The 18,881-nt window shown below is 46.6% G+C and overlaps 1 long non-coding RNA gene across 1 annotated transcript in view; it reads right to left on the bottom strand.

Annotated features, from left to right (window-relative positions):
* LOC119029108 overlaps positions 1–18,881 on the bottom strand; it is a 102,626-nt gene that overhangs the window by 54,707 nt on the left and 29,038 nt on the right. Inside the window, exon 3 of the long non-coding RNA XR_005077902.1 lies at positions 1,624–1,743. This is a non-coding gene — a long non-coding RNA (uncharacterized LOC119029108). The remainder of the gene's footprint in view (positions 1–1,623; positions 1,744–18,881) is intronic.

Raw genomic sequence — 18,881 nt, 5'->3', positions numbered from 1 at the left:
TTCTACTGAGTAACTTTAATTGTCCTGGGAAAGTCACGGTTGGTCCGCAGGGCACAAAGCACCAGTTTATAATTAATGTTACAGAGGAGGGATTACAGGAAGCTCTGGGCAGCCTGATCTGAGAGGCTGTGACAGAGAGTGTGTGATCTTCCTGCTTTAGCCAGACTCATAGAGCTTGTGTGCATGCATGTGTGTGTGTGTGTGTGTGTGTGTGTGTGTGTGTGTGTGTGTGTGCAATCCATCAGAACAATGGGGGATCTCCCTTCCATGCACAGGCTAATTTATGCCTTCACCACTCAGGCCATCTGCACCTTACAGACACATATGGTACATCCTCTCGCTAAACTGCACTGGAATGTGGGCAACAGGTTTCATTTAGACCCGCGGAGCGCTGTTTATGTGATTGAAGAACGCAGAAGGGGTCTTTGTGCTGTCCCTCCCTCTCGTGGGTGTAGGAGGAGCTGGAAGTGGTGGGTTTAATGGAGGAACCAGAGGAGATGGGGTGGGACCAGAGCTCCTGCCAGGCCAGGTGTGAGGCTGGGGGCAATGCACGTAAAAACATGAAGCATTGCGCTCCACTACACAGAGCTGGGTGTTAGTACAAAACCACACATATACAGGGAATGTTCATTATGCTAGCGCTTAAGAAAACAACTTGCTTTCCTGCTGATTTCCATTAGAATTGCTCAAATCGTCAACTTTAGCCCTCAACTTGAGACCTGCCGGTTGCTGGAGTCTGCCAAAATCTTGCTAAATGGAAAACAGAGGAAGCACGCTAGATGCCGTTTAAGACGAGAGAGAGGAAAACAGCGAGCAAAAGAAATCTGTGGTGAAATTCAAATTATTCCAGCACTGATGAAGACGGAGGAGGAGGAGGAGGATCAAGAATCAGTGGGATCCTCTCAGGTCTTGCCCTCTGGCACTAAGACAGGAGCCCGGCTGCCTGTCTTTCATCATCAGCATGCAGGATCAGAGCGTGTCTTACACATCAACTCCTCTGTGTGCGCGTGTGCGTGTAAATCTGTGTGTGTGTGTGTGTGTGTGTGTGTAAAGAGAGGGCACGTAAGGGCCCAGACTGCCTGCAGGGCCCCCCACGCAGATGAGCAGGGGCACAGGAGCGCTTGGCAGAGAAAGGAGAGGAGTGTGTTCATGAGTGTGTGTGTGTGTGCGCGCTTGTGTGTACTCGGGGGAGAGAACGTTCTGTATGTGTGTTTGTGAGTAAGGGAGGGAGGGACGTAAGGAGGCAGTGAGTCAGCCAGCCTGGGCATATTTTGTCTCTTCCCTCCCTTTCCTCCTCACCTCTTATTTTGTTCCCTCATCCCTCCCTCCGCTACTCACTCATTCCTTCCTTCTTCATATCCACCCTCCCTCCCTAACACACACAAGCGCACACACGCACGGACACACACACACACACACACACACACACACACACACACACACACACACACACACACACACACACTCCCGCGACGCCTCTCATTCTCAGACAGTAGCAGCCGGGGGCCAGGAGCCTGCTGGTGGAGGCTGCATCGATCTTTTCCCAGCTGTGGGGGCGGCTGCAAACACACACACACAGACACACACACACACACACATGCTCACATACATCAGATTCCTAACCTTGAAGCGGTGGCGGTGGATGTAAGGGGGCTTCCGGATCCGACCCGGTGTGACTCCCCGAAATCTGCCGGGCTTTCTTCAGCTAACCTCTGGAAGCTTGTCCAAAACCCACGTGTGCACCTACACAAACACAAACACGCTAAAAGGAGTTTTTAACTGGTTATGAAACAGTCTCAGAGCAATACTGACGCCTCTGTACGACCTGCATAAGCAAACGAGACCATAAGTGAGAGGACTGGCTATTTCTTTACAGTCACTCTTGATGCCTGTCCCCAGGTCAGATTCCCCTCCAACTCAGACGAAACGATTTAAAGCATGTAGACCGAAAAAGCCTGTCAAAGTTTCACAGTGACCAGTGTGTTAGCCAGTTGAAAGGAAATAGAGAATTTGATATTTGACAAATTTTGTGATTATGGCAAAAATCACTAAGGGAAGGAGTGACCAAAGAACAAACAACAGTTTAAAGGGGCAGTGATACCACTGCAATCAACTATTCAACCAATGGTTTGAAAAGATTCCAGGTGGATCCTGAATGTGTCCTTTTCCTCCTGGATAGGTATATGATATATCTATTCGATTTATGAAACGCTGTCAATGGAGTTATAGAATATGGTAGGTGTTAGTGTAACACAGTGCCTTATAATGTTGTATATTATAATGAAGACACAATTACTATGAGGCTCGTCAAGACACGTCTCACTCATCAGCGAGAAAACTTGCAACCCATACAAATCCCTCCGCAGTTCGCGAGCAAAATTCCTTTGTGAAACATGACGCTGCACCGTTTGAAAATGCTGGAAATTCAAAAGAACTTTGACTTAAAAACAAACAGGATGGAAAGGAATACCAAGACGCTTTTGTGTATGCTGTAAAGGGCGCCTGTATGGAAGACGTGCACATGTGTGTGTTTGCTGCGAAATTAACTGTCAGGAGAGATTCTCCCTTCAACAAGGCTGCCAAGGTCGTCATTTAATCTCTGCAATATGTCCTGTAATGGTTCACCACTTCTCATTCATAGCAAACAGCATAAGAAAAGCATGCTAGGGTGGTAATGGTGGGGTGGGGGACTGGGAGGGGGGGGCTCTTAATCCTTAGCAAAGCCTCAATCAAAGTGAAAAACATAGGCGAGGGAAAAGATGGGGAGGGGTGGGGGTCCTTAGAAGAAAAAGAGGAATGGGGGCACTGATGAAAAGCCAAATATGCGACATTCATAGAAAAGGAGGCCCTTGTTGATGTGCGGAACCTTTGAAGAAGAAGAAAAAGCGGAAGGAGGGTGTGTGTGTGTGTGTGTGTGTGTGTGTGTGTGTGAGAGAGAGAAAGAGAGAGAGAGAAGGTGGGGGGGGGGGGTCACTGTATTGAGGCGCATTATGTCATGGCAGTCAAAACAGCGTAAAGTTGACAGGAGGGGACCCCTGCTGACACACACACACACACACACACACACACACACACACACACACACACACACACACACACACACACAATCATAAGTCTCCCCTCTCACCCCCCTCCTGGCAGTGGAGCATGCAGATTGTGGGAAACAGCGGCTGAGGCACGCGCCAGATAAGATCTTCGCCTCTCCGGGCCTCTCTGTAGATGCAAACAGGACCCTGTTGGCACGCAGCAATACCCCCCCCCCCCCCACCCCCCCCCCCCACCCCATACACACACATATACACACACACATACACACACATCCTCTCCGACCACCCTAACCCCCACTAACCCATGCCACAGAGTGCCTGTCATCTTCTTCCTTTCTTCTCACCCCACAGACTGCTCCATATCAGCCATATTTGCCCTCTCTAGAGACACACACGCAAAAACTGAACTGATGATAGTGTTTCACATAATCAGTCTAAAATGTGTGAACAGTATTCTTTTGCTTGTCAGGGCACTGAATACCTCTACCCCTATTTAAATACTGCTCGACCATTTAGATTGTTATAATACTGCATCAGAGTCATTTTACAGTTGCAGCTGGTCAAAGTGGAGTTTTACAAAATATACACAGTTGTAGTTTACTCCAGTGCTTTGCAACGTAGGGGCCCAACCTCCACTGAGGGGTCATGAAGTGATTTAAAAGAAAGCATCTAATAAGTTTATAGGTGAAATGTTTCTCTTGCGCAACTGCTAACACCTAATAGATATGTCAAAAAAAGGAATCACAATCAAAACTGTGGTTAAATATATGCCTCCACACGAGGATCCAGACAGTTTCAGGGGAGGCTCAGTGAATGGAAGTGAAAAATGTATGTGTTTGGTGCCGCCCAAAGTTATTTTCAAACAGCATTATTTCACATTCATGGTTTGGTTGTTGCAGTAGAAGTAGTAGAAGTAGTAGCAGTGGTCATAGTAGTAGTGGTAGTGGTTGAAGTACTGAAGATAAATGTGTTTGTTTCACTGCTTGCTTACGTTTCAGTCACTCATTCACACACTGTGATCCACAGGTGTAACATCTGAGGTGTGAAGCGCAACTTGTTTCCATGACATCAGCTCATCCAACAATCAGAGGCAGCTGATGAGGTCAGCCATCAGCGGCGTGACCGCAGCGACGAAAACAGGACAGACGGGTGCTGGGTGGGTGAACCCGTTCTCCAGACTGCATCCAGGCAGACGATGAGTAAGCTCTGACTGGCGGGATAGTCCCAGTCCTGTTTGCCATTCCTTCTGTCGTGATCTGTCCCTCTAACATAAAACTAAATGACTTCATTTACTTAATTTGAAACTGATTAGGAGCACAACAGTGCAGGGTCTGATGGTTAGAGTCAGCATAGTTAATAGAAATGCAAAAAACGGTCAGTGATACTTCGTTTCAGTTCTACATATGTCACCCAGTATCAACATTTTATGACCATGTTCATCAAATCAACAGTGAGTCAATACCATATATTCTATTATATGATGCTACATTCTAATCCATGTTTTTCATTTGAAAGCAGACACCTTTAACTGGTAACTGGTTACTTTTCAAGAAAAAAAAAAAGAGAGGTGACATACAATTGGCGCAGGGCAGTTGCCATCATGAACTAATGTTAATGTTAATTAGTTAATGTGGATGGGGGTCATCACGCGTGGGTTCATATCTCTCTGTATTCACTTTCTCAGCAAGGTTGTCGAAGGTGTGCAGGACATAGAGGCAATAAGGAAGGAGCAGACTGGACTGTATCCAAGGACGTTACATTAAAATCTGGACAGAGCGTCGGAGGTGGTGCACCGCGTGATGTTGTAACTACTAACACAGCGGAAGTTCTGGCGCTCTTTCTGGGGTCTAGTTGTGATGTAGCTTTTGTTTGTGAGAGCAGTCTACCTGTCAATTTAGAGCTAGCTTATCTGCCCTGGCTAGCTTGACTTTGCGGCTCATCCTTTTACCCCTGGCAAGTGTTTTGAGGTCCTTGAATCCCTTACTCTCTACGACACTGATTGGCTGCATGTCGCCACACAATCATTGGGCCTCAAACAACCGCTCATCACACTTCCTCCCACCTGATCTTTGGCAGGTGAGCCATCCTTGGACATGGAAGCCAGTTACCTGTTTTTGTACTGCTGTGTGTGTGTGTGTGTTTGTGTATGCACATAAACCAACAGATAGACTAACCTGCAGGGTATACTCTTGTTGGTTAACCTCTGGACGTCCCGGTCTCAGTGGACACAGCAAATACATTTTTTTTGCCATGGTTCAGTATCAACAGTGGCAGCTCAATACAACATCTTGTTTGTTTATAAAGGTAAATATGCTCAGTATTAACCTACACAGCCAGGAGAGTGTGGTTGTTTTGTTTTGAATATCTATTGAAGTGTTTTTTTTGGCTGTGTGTGTTAACTACACCTGTGATAGACTCAACAAAGTGGGCTGTTATTATTAGAATTGAAATGGTATTCTCAAGTGCAAGGAATTCATTCTTAATGGGAAGAAAACCATACGTCCTCACACACATACTGTAACCTTCATCTGCGCAGACAATGAGTAAGATCCGACTGGCGGAACAGTCCCTTGTTCACCATTTATTCCGTCACGATCTGTCCCTCTAACATACAACTCAATCACTTGCAGAAATGTGCGTACTTAACGTTACGAGCTCACAGTAACACGCTGCCACGCTATCAGTCTTAAACAAACTTCACAGTTGTTCCTATACACACAGTCAGACATCACATGCTCCACATGTTCACTCCCTGTAATCAGCACGCACACGCAGCACATCCGCCAGACTCGCCATGCTAACATATCCGACCTCTTCCCTGCCCACAAGCTAAATATTTGCTCTCGTTCAGATACGGGCCTGTATGGCGGGACAACATTTCAGTCTTTTAGCCACCCGTCTCTTTCATGCTCATATAGTCCCACTCTTGCCCGTGGTGAACTCCTCCCCACTAAGGTCACATTCAGACCATCATTAGTGCTCAAATAACAGAACTACTCCTTTATTATCTTAGTGGGAACACGTGTGGGCGCCAAGCGCTCTGACAAAAAAAACGTCAGGTGAACCTGCAACACAGTTACATAATCACAGACGTTAAATTGTTTCATTAAATGTTATCTTCTGTCTGTTTATCGCCAAGTTGGCTACTGAGTGTTTCGTACTGTTTGTTTTAATGCACAGCATGTCTCTTTGGGTTGTGGACCAAATAAGATACTTGAGGACGTCATCACACTTGCATGTCTCGTGAGGCAGCCACCTTTGCCTCTTTCTTGTCTTTAAGTGTTTTTCATCATTTGGCCTGTTTTGTTGCATGAGCCATTGCCTGCCGCACTGGAATAGGTAGCTTTCCTTGTTCCTCCAGTAAGAAAGAGGATCCTGCCCTCTGTGTGTTTTCATGAGCGGACAGGACATCTTCTTTATGGAGTTCTCTGTTCTGGTTGGATGAAGTGGGCAGAGATACCAGTAACATGTCTTTTCTCTTTTACTGCTTCGTACGGGAGGAGAGACAGGGATCATTAAACCTTACAGCAACTTTAATAAAGAAATAATTAACTCCGCAGCCGCAACCACAGATTTAGTCAAAACCTCGACTAAACCTACACATGAATCTACAGTATGAATGATTTATCATGCGCTCTACCAGCTATTATCTGGAGAGACACATGTCACACTTTTGATCCAACCTGTATACTACGCATGAGTGAAGAGGGTTGATACATTGAATTTGACTGGTGAAGGTTTCAAAGGAAACTCTGCATATTAATAATATATGGGTCAGGAGGACAGGGAGGCTAAACTGGGGAACAGGGTAATGGTGAGTCAAAAGGGTGGCTGACGAGGTCATCTGAGCCGTCACGGCGCAGGGATCCCCCCCGCGCCCCGACACGAACATGCACCCAACCCTGTCGCTAGGCCCCCGTACGGTAATTGGGCCCTCACATCAAACAGGCTTCATTAGAGGGACTCCAGTAACTGCTAATCCCCTGCCTTCACACACAGGGGGGGAACTGTTTTGTGGTGCATGGCGTCTGCCACGCCGAACAAAACATCTTGAGGAAACATCAAAGCCCTCCTCATCCGCGTCCCCCCCAAACTAAAGACTTATATGTGTGTGTGTGTGTTATTCATTCGCCCTCGCTGCGCTGTTGCTATCTGCTCATGCTGACGGCTGAACAGAACAGGCGTTTTCTTTTTTTTTTCTTCTTTTTTTTTTGCTGGTAAGTCATCTGGAAACAAAGGAGAACCTCTAAAAACATCAGACATCAGTGGGAAACTGTTGCCACTTGGGCTACAATGGGGGCAACCGCGATGCCTCAACTCGCCCAAACTTGGGGCGGGACCCCATCGCACAAACATGAACGCTTACTTTCACTCGTCAACGCAGTTTTCCTTACACACACACATACAAACCACATGAGACACAGAAACGACTGCAAAAGATAAGATTAACTTTTCTCTTGAGGGTTTTATCTTTAATGTCTGATGTGGAAATTGCCCTGTGGCACCCTACGTTAATAATTACACTCAAATCAATTAAAAAGAACGCGCACACATCATGTCATGTCATGACAGATGTTTTGACTTTCAAACAGAGGATTAAAACAGGTACACACACAATTACTGAGATTCACTCACGGTGTGTAGATGTTATAGAAATACAGCGTAACCTTTACAATCCAGTCACAGATGGTTCTACACTGAGGCTCCATGTGAAGCTCCCTGACATGTGAACACGCAGGTGATGTCCGACACCAGCCTCCAGCTCGTCTGAATAACGATGGAACTGAGCCCACCTCCATCATATCGTTCATTCTCTTTTATTGGCCCGCTAAGCTGTTCGGCAGCTGTGCTCCCGATGCCTCCATTGACAAAAACACACACAAAACTGGCAGAAGATGAGAGGCGCTCGGCTACCAGACCACACCTAGACCAGCTTGCACCACAGTGTCGCACACAAACGTTCCTCACACACACACACACACACACACACACACACACACACACACACACACACACACACACACACACACACACACACACAGCTCAGCTCAAATGTTCATTCCCACCCATCCCTTCCTATCTAAACTGACCTGGCTCATCAGTCCAGCTGACCTCTCTAGCCTCGCGCACACACACACGGACACAGTGAGGATGTGCCGACAGGGAAGAGACTACCGGCTCTTAATTAGCAGGAAGTTGCAGTGTCAAGGTGTCACAGGCGTGTAGTGCGGAATAGCAGTGCTGGTCCGTCCCCCTATTGATTCCCTCCGGGAATGCTTTGTTGTCGCTTTCCCAGCATCAAACGCCCGCCTGCCATTCACCGCCTGGGCCACAGCCGTTTTCCTCCCCGCTGTGTTGGGATTCTCTCGCAAATGAGAAACACAGCCATTTAGAGACTCAGATGTTCTAATTTTGACCCCACGCTTGAAAGCTGGAGGGAGAGGGAGGGTTGAGGGGGGAAGAAGGGACATCCTAATTGGCAATTTGGGATCCTCCATAGCGGATGGGCACTCGAGTACGAAATGATTCAGCCTGCCTACTTTCATCTTCCCATCTTCAACTCATGCCACCTCCCTCCACCCCAGGTTTCCCCTGCAACCATTTATTTTCCTGCTTGTCAGGTCTTTAACTCCGGTGCTCGCACACGCACGCAGTCAGTAGCACACACACTCAATCATGAGCGTGTACGGGTGGTCCGTGTGTCTGTTGGCGTGGGCCAGGCGGCGCAGCTTTGCGGAGCAACTCTTCCCAGGCTACGTTGTAATTGTCCAGGAGGGCGACCTTGGCTTCCTTTTAAAATCCCGCCGAGCAGAACATTTATTTAAGGAAGCACTAGGGGCTGGAGGGGAGGAGGGGGGCTAAGTGAGCAGGGGGAGAGCGACAGGACGGACCCACGGCCTCCGACATCAAAGACCCAACTAGATGAGGTGGGACAGAAAGGGAGAGAGAAAGTGACATGAGGAAATGAGAGACAGCAAACCACAAGACCACATTCCTGATTTCTTTCTGTTCTGGACTGTTAGTATACATTTCCCGGAGATTAGCAAAGCCCCGTCTCGTCTCTCCAATATCAATTTATGACCTTTCTTCTCATAGTCAAGTGATCTAAATGGATTCCCACAGAGAAGAATGAAGTGATGCAATGGTGTCCCGTTCACATGACTGTATCTGACGGAGTTACACAGGGACAGGGAGGTGAGGAGGTGAAGCAAGTCTGTCAGATGCAAACCGTTTGAACATTACATGTCTATTAAGCTGATTACTCTGAGGGACGTGACAGAGGTCAGTGGAGCGGCGTGCTGCGCATGAGTCACGTTAGACTGAAACTAAACTAAATCAGGATATACATTTGCTAGTCATGATTTCCCAAAAGTACAGTAGCAATGACTTTTGTGTTTTTTGATTAACACTAAAATGAACATTAACACGCAGTTAATTTGATATTCATAATGACATGTAAAGCATCGTGGATGCGGATAGTGTCAGTGTAGGAAGATGTCACCCTGCGCAAAGATACTACGCGAAATTAAGGATTGCCTGATGTATTTTGTCATTTTTTGTTGGTTTGTCAGCAGGATTGCACAAAAAGAATACGGGACAGATTCGCTCGAAACTTGGATGGAGGATGTGGACGGTGAGCATCGGCCCAAAAAACAACCCACTGACTTTTGTGGTGGACCTGGATAAAAGAAAGGGTCCAGGACAACATTTATTTGTGAATTTCTCCGGCATCAGTGCATGGGTCTTGATGATAAACATCGGGTGTATTCAGGTGGCTGGTATCTGCACTGTGACTGACCACAATTCGATGCAGGCACAAACAATAATCTGTGTCTAGGCTCTACACTCTACTGAGGTCTAGTTTTGCCACTGGCCTCTGATAATTGTTCGATCACGACCGGAAAGAGAAGTGACAAAGGCCTCTCAATCACCATGTCCCTGCAGCACTGACACAGACTGGGTAGCACGATCCTCCGAGTGTTTCTGAAAAGTCATCGCTGACGTCTGTCCTCAGCTCGCCGGCTCATCGCTCTACCTGCCAGCCTCTGTGTGTCACTGACTGATTCTGTCTGACAAGCCAAGCGTGGCTAAGGAAGGGTTAAACACTGGCGCATGAGGCAAACACATGTTAAGACACACACACACGCAGACACACACACATATGGGGCACATGCAAACACAGACACACACTGTCTGTCTTCCATAACTCCATATTGTTTGCAAGCGCCAAGGGTGGAACCTTCCTCTCTCTCCCTCTCCCTCCTCTCCCTCCTCTCCCCGAGTGCCGATGCTCGGTCGGCCGCAGGGCTGAGGAATGTGTGAGAGCCATGTGTCAAATCCCCAGACTGTGGGAAAGTGCTGCTCTCTGCTGAACTCCCTCCTCCCTCCCTCTCTCCGTCCCTCCATGATTCCCTCCCTCGCTCTCTCATTTCGCTGGACCGCTCTCCAGGCGAGCGCCCTGCCCCGCTCCGACCCCGTGCGAGTGTGTGCGCATGCGAGTGTGTGCGCGCGTGCCTGCCTGCCTCGCAGCACACAGGAAGTGAGCGGGGAGCGTCTGCCAGCGGAGCTCCGCCTGGAACTGCCGCTTCCTGCAGACAGTCTCTATGCCAACAACCAAGCTCCTCCACAACACACACATTCACGCTCACACACAGGCAGCCTCCTCAGCTCCCTGTCAGGAACAGCCAAGACGCCCCGAGAAAGGAGGGAGGCTGCTCCTTCCCTCTCTTTCTCTGTATGTTTATCTGTGTATCCCGTCTCCCTCTCGCTGCCTCTTCCTCTTGAGCATAAACACTGACATCTTCTCTCCTCTCTGTGTACACTGCTTTCATTGCTTTGAGGATCCGGAGCTGCGGCCCCACTCAGAGTATTTTTTTTTTTTTTTTTTCTCTGATGCTTGCCAACAAGCCAGATAGCCTTCTTCAAATAACAAATTGTTCAGCATAAAACTATAAATCTCCCCAGCATCAAGTGCATGCATCCGCCGCTGTCCTCTCGGTAGAAAGTTCACTCCGCGACCATGAGATTTGCACATAAGGATAAAACACTTTAATGTGTTATCTGAGCACGCTCCAAACGTACAGCCGATTCTGGTCACTCTGTTGTGATGACTTAACTTACTCATTTACATCTATCTCACATCAGATCAGGTAAGGTTTTGTTGGCATTGACATCGGTATACTTGTCAGTGAAGTATTCCACTGCTCCCCTTCTCCTCTTTGTCTTCTGTTTTATCTTGATTGCTGTTTAATGTGGTCTTCTGTCTACGTTGCTGTTTCCCTTGCTGACATGTTTAATCCTCAAGGTACTTGCCTGAAGAAAAGGGTTAATATCCTGCCTGTTAGTGTATTAAAGATGATATTATTAGCTTTTCAGCTATTAGTCACCTTGCACCTGTGAGCTTCACTCTGTAGAATGAGCTGTGTGTGTGTGCAGAGTTTGACACTAGAAACAAGTGATTTTTAGAGGCGGGCCTACAGGCATGATTTGTGACATCACAAATTCTTTGCATCCAATATTCAGCATTTTAGGTTAAACACACATTAGAGACATTTTATGGAGCCCATGATACATATGTGGAGGAGATCTTAAAAGGGAATTCATCTCACGGACAATTTATAATATCAATAACTACCAAATTGCTGTCATGTTATGGTTTTACAATGGCGTAGAACCCAATAATTATTGGCAAATATTGGCCTATTACAAATATATTGGTCTTAGCATATATGTTGTCCAATCTGTTGCCAAAAACCCCCCTCTATTTTTAGTGAATATTAAGCAGAAAAATATAATTGGGTTAATGTAAACTGTTTAATCCCCAGTGAAGTTTATTGTTGCAATGAACGGATGTCATTTATTAAAAAGTTCTAAACAGAGTTTATTTTCAAACAGTAAAATATCTGATAATTAGGAATCTGTGTGTTTATGTATATGTATATCATATACATATATTATATATATATATCAAACCAAGATTTATCCATGCTTCTTCACACAGCGTCAAGCTGTTTTCTTTTTTCTCTTTATTTTGTTTATGTTTCTTTCACTGGTCAGCATTTTACAGAGCGGTGCGTTTGTCAATCCCCCTGCGCTCCTCTGCAACAGGGCCTAAAAATACACTCCTTACACCTGCCGTGCTTCACCCGGCCTGCCCGTGTGTCATAAAACACGTCTGCTGAGACACACGCTCACTTTCTCTCTCTCTCTCCGGCAGGCTGCACTGATGACACAAGCAGTCCTCCTGATCCATCCTCCAGCTGGAAGAAGACAAGCAGATCTGCTGTTTCCTGTCAATGACATCCCAAGTGTCGCAAAATAAAGCTCAGACAGATGTACATATCGGCCCCCATGGGACACGTCCTCACTCGCCTAAGTTGGCCCCCGGTTCCCCTTTGCACCTTTTGAGCAGCCGACAAGCCAGCTACAAAGAAGAAAACACATTGTATTCATGGATCTTATCCATGATATTTTGCTTAATACTTGCTGATTTTTATATGTCAGTTCCCTCAAAATGCCTTTTAAGTTTGTGCTCTTTCTGTTACAAATACCACAGCTATTTGGGAACAAAAAGACAGCTGTATTTCTGTTAAGCTGCAAAGGATGTGCCCACTTTCTAAAGACTGCTTCCCGGATCACAATAAATCAAACACACCATCGACTGGATGAAATATATTGTAAACGTATTCAGGCTTGTTAATGGAGGCAGTTTCCTCACTATGCCTGCACAATACCATCTCTGAGCGGTGCACTCACCCACTCACTCACACACACAAACACACACTGCTATCCTGAGTGCGAGCCAGGCGCCAAGAGCAGATCCACAATTCGTCCAAATCTCCCTTCTCCACATCAACGCGCAGACCTCGCCAAATACCCCCACAGAAATAAAATACAAATATCCCTGGGAGAGAAAGAGAGAGAGACAGGGGGAAGAATTGTGTGTGTGTGTGTGTGTGTGTGTGTGTGTGTGTGGTTATGTGTACGGTATACCACGGTAAGTCCAAGGATGGGTGCAATTTAACTGAACAAGTAGGGAGGATAAGTGGCCAAGGGTTTCACGCACATACATTCACACACACTTGCACACACATGCACACACACACACAGTCCTGGCTCTCTCTGCTGGTTGAATAAGCAGTCTCTGTGCCATATTGGTTTGGGCCTCCCCCTCCTGTGTTAGACCTTGTTAGCCTGCCAGCCCTCCGTCTCATTCCCACACTCCCATATCTGGCTCTGTGGCTGGCGCTGGGATTCCCCCTCATCATAGACACACACACACACACACACACACACACACACACACACACACACACGCACGCACACACACACACACACACACACACACACCCTTCCATCACAATCAACTCGGGGTGGTCATTCACTTTTTTTTTTACCCTTTTCTTCACCCACTCGTTCCTTGCTGTGCTCGGCCGTCTCTCCAGTCTTTTCCCACACACGCTGTCTCATCCCATTACTCACTTTCTTCGTTGAAGCTGCAGGTTTGCAGCACATCAGGACAGGTTCATGTAGATGGACACAATTATGGGTTTCTTTGTGGTTCTTTGATCTTATTATATTTGGTCTTCAGAGGTGATCTTCTCCTTCCCATAAATGTGCAACAGCGTGTTACATACATGAATAGTTGTAGGTTAACACATGTAGGACCAGTGGAAATCACCTCTATTGTTATTTTCTATAAAGTTGCAATCAGCAGATTGATTTGATCAGCACTTTCAGGTTTTTTGAAGCTGCATTTCTCATAGATCACCTGTTGATCAATGGTGCGGAAAGTGCTGTCTACTCGGATATTCTGTTGATAACATTTAGGATTTTCTGCGGCTATGTTCAGACTGCCGTCCCAAATCCTTTTTTTTTGCAAATTCAGATTGTGTCCAGATTCATTTGACGCAGTCTGGACAACAGAAATACAGCATGAAATCCTGCATGGATCCAAACCACATTAGGAGGCGATTCAAATCCAATTTCTACAAATGCATTTCAGTCTCTGAAGCTCCTGTCAGATTTCTAAGTGCTTTTTGCGTCACTTCCAGACTTCAGACTCCATGCTGCTACTAGCAGAGCAGTAGGAAGGACAACACAAGGACACTCGTGGCGTAATAAAATGTCTGCTCTGCAACTTGTTGTTTGGAGAAAAACAGGCAGGGTCGTTACCACAGTAACCGGTGCAGACAGGTTGGTGATATAAGGATCATTTGTAAATAACAGTAAGAGCAATGTGCCGTGATGATCTGATCTGAGAAACGGACCTAAACTAAAGTGTATTTGTTTGACTGTGGTGACTGTTAATAATCATGCTACTGAAATGGCCCTCAAGCTTTCTATTAACTCCAAACAAACTGCAGTTGCTGCTGTAGCAAAGTGAAACTGGTCCAGTCCTGGAGATTTGTCTAGGTAAAGTGCTTCACCAGGCGTTCAGAACGACAAATGTTAAAGCTGTCTTGAGAGTGGTTCAGGCTGAATGTCTTGCGATATATCAGAAAGCAACAAATAACAGCAAATGTGTATGAATGTGTTACGTTTATTACTTGTCAAAGGCAGGACTCAGGTCACTGCAGATCATCTGTTATCTGTGATAGACTGATTAGTGAGATAAATTGACCTTAGGTTGTACTGTCAGGAGGATTAATCATAAGTGCAGATGTGTGTAGCTGAAATGCACACTGTTGTGGTGATGCCTGTGCTTTGCAGTGCATCCTTCAGAAATAATGTCAGTGTATTGCAGTTGTTTGGAAGTGGTGCCGTGCTGGAGGTTTAATGACCACGTTAAATAATTGCACAAGTCACTTCCTTCCACTCCTGTACTCTATGCTCTGACTGTATGCACTGACTGTATGCACCGAGTGATAAGACGCTACACACCCAACGTACCGCCGAATGACGAGATGACCGCTTCCACTCATAACAACCACTGCTCGCCTTACTGGCAATGAAGCAAAATGCCTGTTAGTCAATCTCTGTGTGGGACATGTTTTGTGGTTTTGGGAATGCTCAAGAGATGGCGATTACTTGTGTGGGGGGGGGTTAGGGTTACTTACTCATGTTTTCTCCCAAGAGCCAAACTGAGAACAGCTGGCAGCGTTACACGTCTACAAATTGTATCATTTCTGTTTCAAACAATAGAAATATTTAACATGTCGGCAGCAACATAACTCTAGAAGAATTCTGCATTTGTCAGAGCTATGCTCGGAGAGTTGGGAGGCATCACAGAAGAGCAAAAAAAAACACTTGAATTCTCTTCTGTGTGGCAGTTTATCATTCCCACCATCCACACGGTTCGACAGCACTGAGCCGCTGAATTGAGGAAAGTGTGTGCGAGCGTGAATTACAAAAAATATCTGTATTTACACAACCCCTTTTAGACTGCTAAAAACTGCTGCCTCCCAAACAAACGCTAAAAAATAATCATCTTTCAAGAGTAAAACTCACACTGCCGGCTCCATTAAAGCCCACTTAGCCGTTCTGCCAGAGGAAGCGCTGCTTTATTGCGCTGTGAGGGTCACGAGAGGGCAGATGATTTACAGCCGGCAATGGGGCTGGACATGCTCAAACACCAGTAAATAATCTGCAGAACAGAGTTTAAACAATCTCAGTTTCCGCAGCTATCCATTAATTGGACATTAAATCATGACATCATAGAAATAGCTGAGATATTTCAACTCAAAAATCTACTTGGGGGAGGCAGGTGAGGTCTGCGTGGGCATAAACTTTTTTTTTCTTTTGAGCTGAGGTCATGTTGGTCATGCGACGATGAGGTCAAGGAAACAGGAGAGTTATAGCTGGTGATGCACTGTTTTATGTGGTCTAAAGTTACCTCTATGATGTGAAGCGGACTGATTTACCTGTGTGTTCGCTGGAAAAGTTATTGTGCGGTTAAAGCTGAAGCGACAGCTCTGATAGACTTTTCGAGTGGAATCATCTAATAATTCAAAAAAGAGGGCTGGCGAGGCAGAAAGGTGAAGACAAGGCGGCACCGAGGAACACAGGGGGAGCGGGTGAGCAGAGGCAGGGAGGGGAGGAGGTGCTGGAGAAGGGGTAAGGGAGGCACCACAGTCATCTTATCAGCCCTGCGAGCTGTGAGTGATCTAAGTGGGCTGAGAGAGGAGAGGAGGGCCTCTGTTGTGCCCTGTGATCCAAGACTGTGCTTTATGGCACGCTGCAGATCTCTATCAGTGTGGGAAAAGACTGGGAAGCCAGAGGAACTGCGCTTACATGCCTGTGTGTGTGTGTGTGTGTGTGTGTGCGCATGTGTGTGTGTGCGTCAATGTTTGTTTGGTTTGTGTGCGGTTTCTGCCACTAAAGCAATCAAGAGGGCAGAGCCTTGTGTGCACGAACGTGAAGTGTGTATGTGGGTGTGTAGTTCCTTGGTTTCTGCCACTAAAGCAATCAAGAGGGCAGAGACTTGTATGTTTACAGTGTGTGTGTGTGTGTGTGTGTGAGTGTGTGTGTGTGTGTGCGTGCGTGGGTTTGGCTGCTGCTGAGCCTGATAAGGACTATAAACATCATCCAACAGCAGGCGGGCAGGTTCACCCATACTCGACGATAAGACAGAACTTTGACCCCTCACAAGTCTAACCGACCATTTAATTCACACACACACACACACACACACACACACGCACACACACACACACACACACACACACACACACTCTCACACAGCGTTAATATCTGGCCATAAAGTAATATCTGCTTCTGCGTGTCGCAATTAAATCTAACGTCACTGCCATTCCGTCGCTTAAAACGCTCAAACGTATCACTCACCGGGAGCTCCAGTCATCTGAATGCCTTGTCACCGGATGGCTGTAAAACAGACTGATCACTCATTAGTAATGTCCCGCGCTCGGGGCTCCAGACTATTAGCAGTCCTTCATCGCTGCCGGCTTTAACTGCCATCAAAGGATGCTCATACTGCGTGATTTCACTGAGCGAGGCCTCCCAAAGGCAACACAAACCATGAGTTCATGAGTGCGCACACTCTGGATGCCAGCTGAGAGATGCAGACGCAGTCGTGCTTCAATAAACCTGCAGAGGGGTCACGGGGTGATGAGGGTACAGCTAAATCGGTGGCAGGTTTAGCTATTAGTTGAGTCACAGATGAGTTCATAAGAGAGACGCACTCCAGGGGGTCACTGGGTAAATCATGCTCCATTTCACCAACGCATTCACACAAACACACTGACGCCACACACACACGCACGCACGCACACACACACATACACACACAAACACACACACACACCCAGACTCATGCAGACACCAGACTCCATGGTGACACACTCCATCAGGGCCACTGTGAGTCACCTGTGCAGCCTGGTAGACAAGCAGCCTGAGGCGAGGCGACACGAGGGGTGTGTGTATGCGTGTGTGTGTGTGTGTGTTTCTCTCTGTGGGTGCGTGTGTGTGTGTCTGTCTGGCTCCAGTGATATCATCATTAGGAGACAGCGAGGGCCGAGCCGTCTGATGGACGGCACACTCCGCTCCCCTTCTGATCCGGCCACCTCTCACCCAAAATGACCATCATCCCACTACTTCATAAAATAACGACAGAACAAAGAAATGGACGAGGGGAGACAGTGAGGGAGGAGCAGGGGAGAAAGGGGAGGTATGGATGGTGTATAAGCGGCCGGGTCGTGGCCTTGTGTTACGCCAGCCTCTAGACATGTCCACTGGGAGGAGACCTGGCCTGCGTTTGGCAATCAGTAGCCACTTACACACTAAACTTGGAGTGGACACAGACATTAAACAGCCATTACATCAATAGTATGGATGGGCCGCACTTTAAAGGTGTACTTATCATCTGCTTTATGACCAACCATAACCACGATGAATAGCGGCTCGGGTAGAAAGGGCGGGAGGCAGACAGAGGACGCAAGAAGGAGCACTCTATCTATATGAGGATTTTCAATTTTCTTTTTTACACAAAAACAAATTCCCCACAGAAGAAACACACAAGCAAAGGCTGATTCTACACGTACTGAATGTTGTTTTAGCATCGAAAGATCATAAATGAACAGCTAACGAAAAGTTGCTGAGCTTACAAGCTATTTCTCCTTAAAAAAAGGTGCAAATAATGTCTCTTCAGATCATGTAAAGACTTTTGGTTACAGTGGACAGGTTGTCTGGAATGGTTGTTCAGTTGTTTAGTAACTCTGAATTTTCACGTTTTGGTGAACTTTTCCTTTAAACCCCCCCCCGCACCAATAACTTCAACACATCAAGCCTCTTCAGCATGGTAAGGAGGAAATCATTGACTGATTACTGACTCATTCTCAGGCTGTAGGTAATAATTACAGCACCTGCACCTTTAATTGTCCAGCTCAGATGATTCAACACACGGTCACCTACTGTGAAGTTTGCAGCTGGTTTTCATACAAAAAAAATGCGGCTAACCTTTCCTCAGTGATCTGTAAAATCGCGTGCTAGCTATTTATCAGATAGACGCAAAAACATGTGCAACTTTCCATTTAACAGTCTCAATAGATTGAACTCAAAATGCCCGCAATGTTCACTTTATCGTGAATATGCGTGCAAGTCTCAGAATGTCAGAAGCGGTGATTGCATGAGCTCAGAAAAACAGCATGTAAGACATTTACATGCAGCGAAGTCTTGGCAGAATGTTTCTATCTCCCCAACATGTCTGAAATGCAGGATATGTGTATTGTTGTATGTCACTTGAAGACACACACACTTTGGCACATGGACAGGAGGAGCAGGGGATGGAAGGCGGGCTCTGCATTTAACGGACGAAGCGTTGCGTTTTCGAGCTGCTGCCTCCCTCTGTGGGGGCAGAGCCATATTTAGGTGAGGTTT

This window comes from Acanthopagrus latus, chromosome 11, assembly GCF_904848185.1.
Source record: "Acanthopagrus latus isolate v.2019 chromosome 11, fAcaLat1.1, whole genome shotgun sequence".
NCBI classification, from domain to species: domain Eukaryota; kingdom Metazoa; phylum Chordata; class Actinopteri; order Spariformes; family Sparidae; genus Acanthopagrus; species Acanthopagrus latus.
The sequence above is the reverse complement of the archived record's forward strand: the minus strand, read 5'-3'. Positions and strand labels throughout refer to the sequence as shown.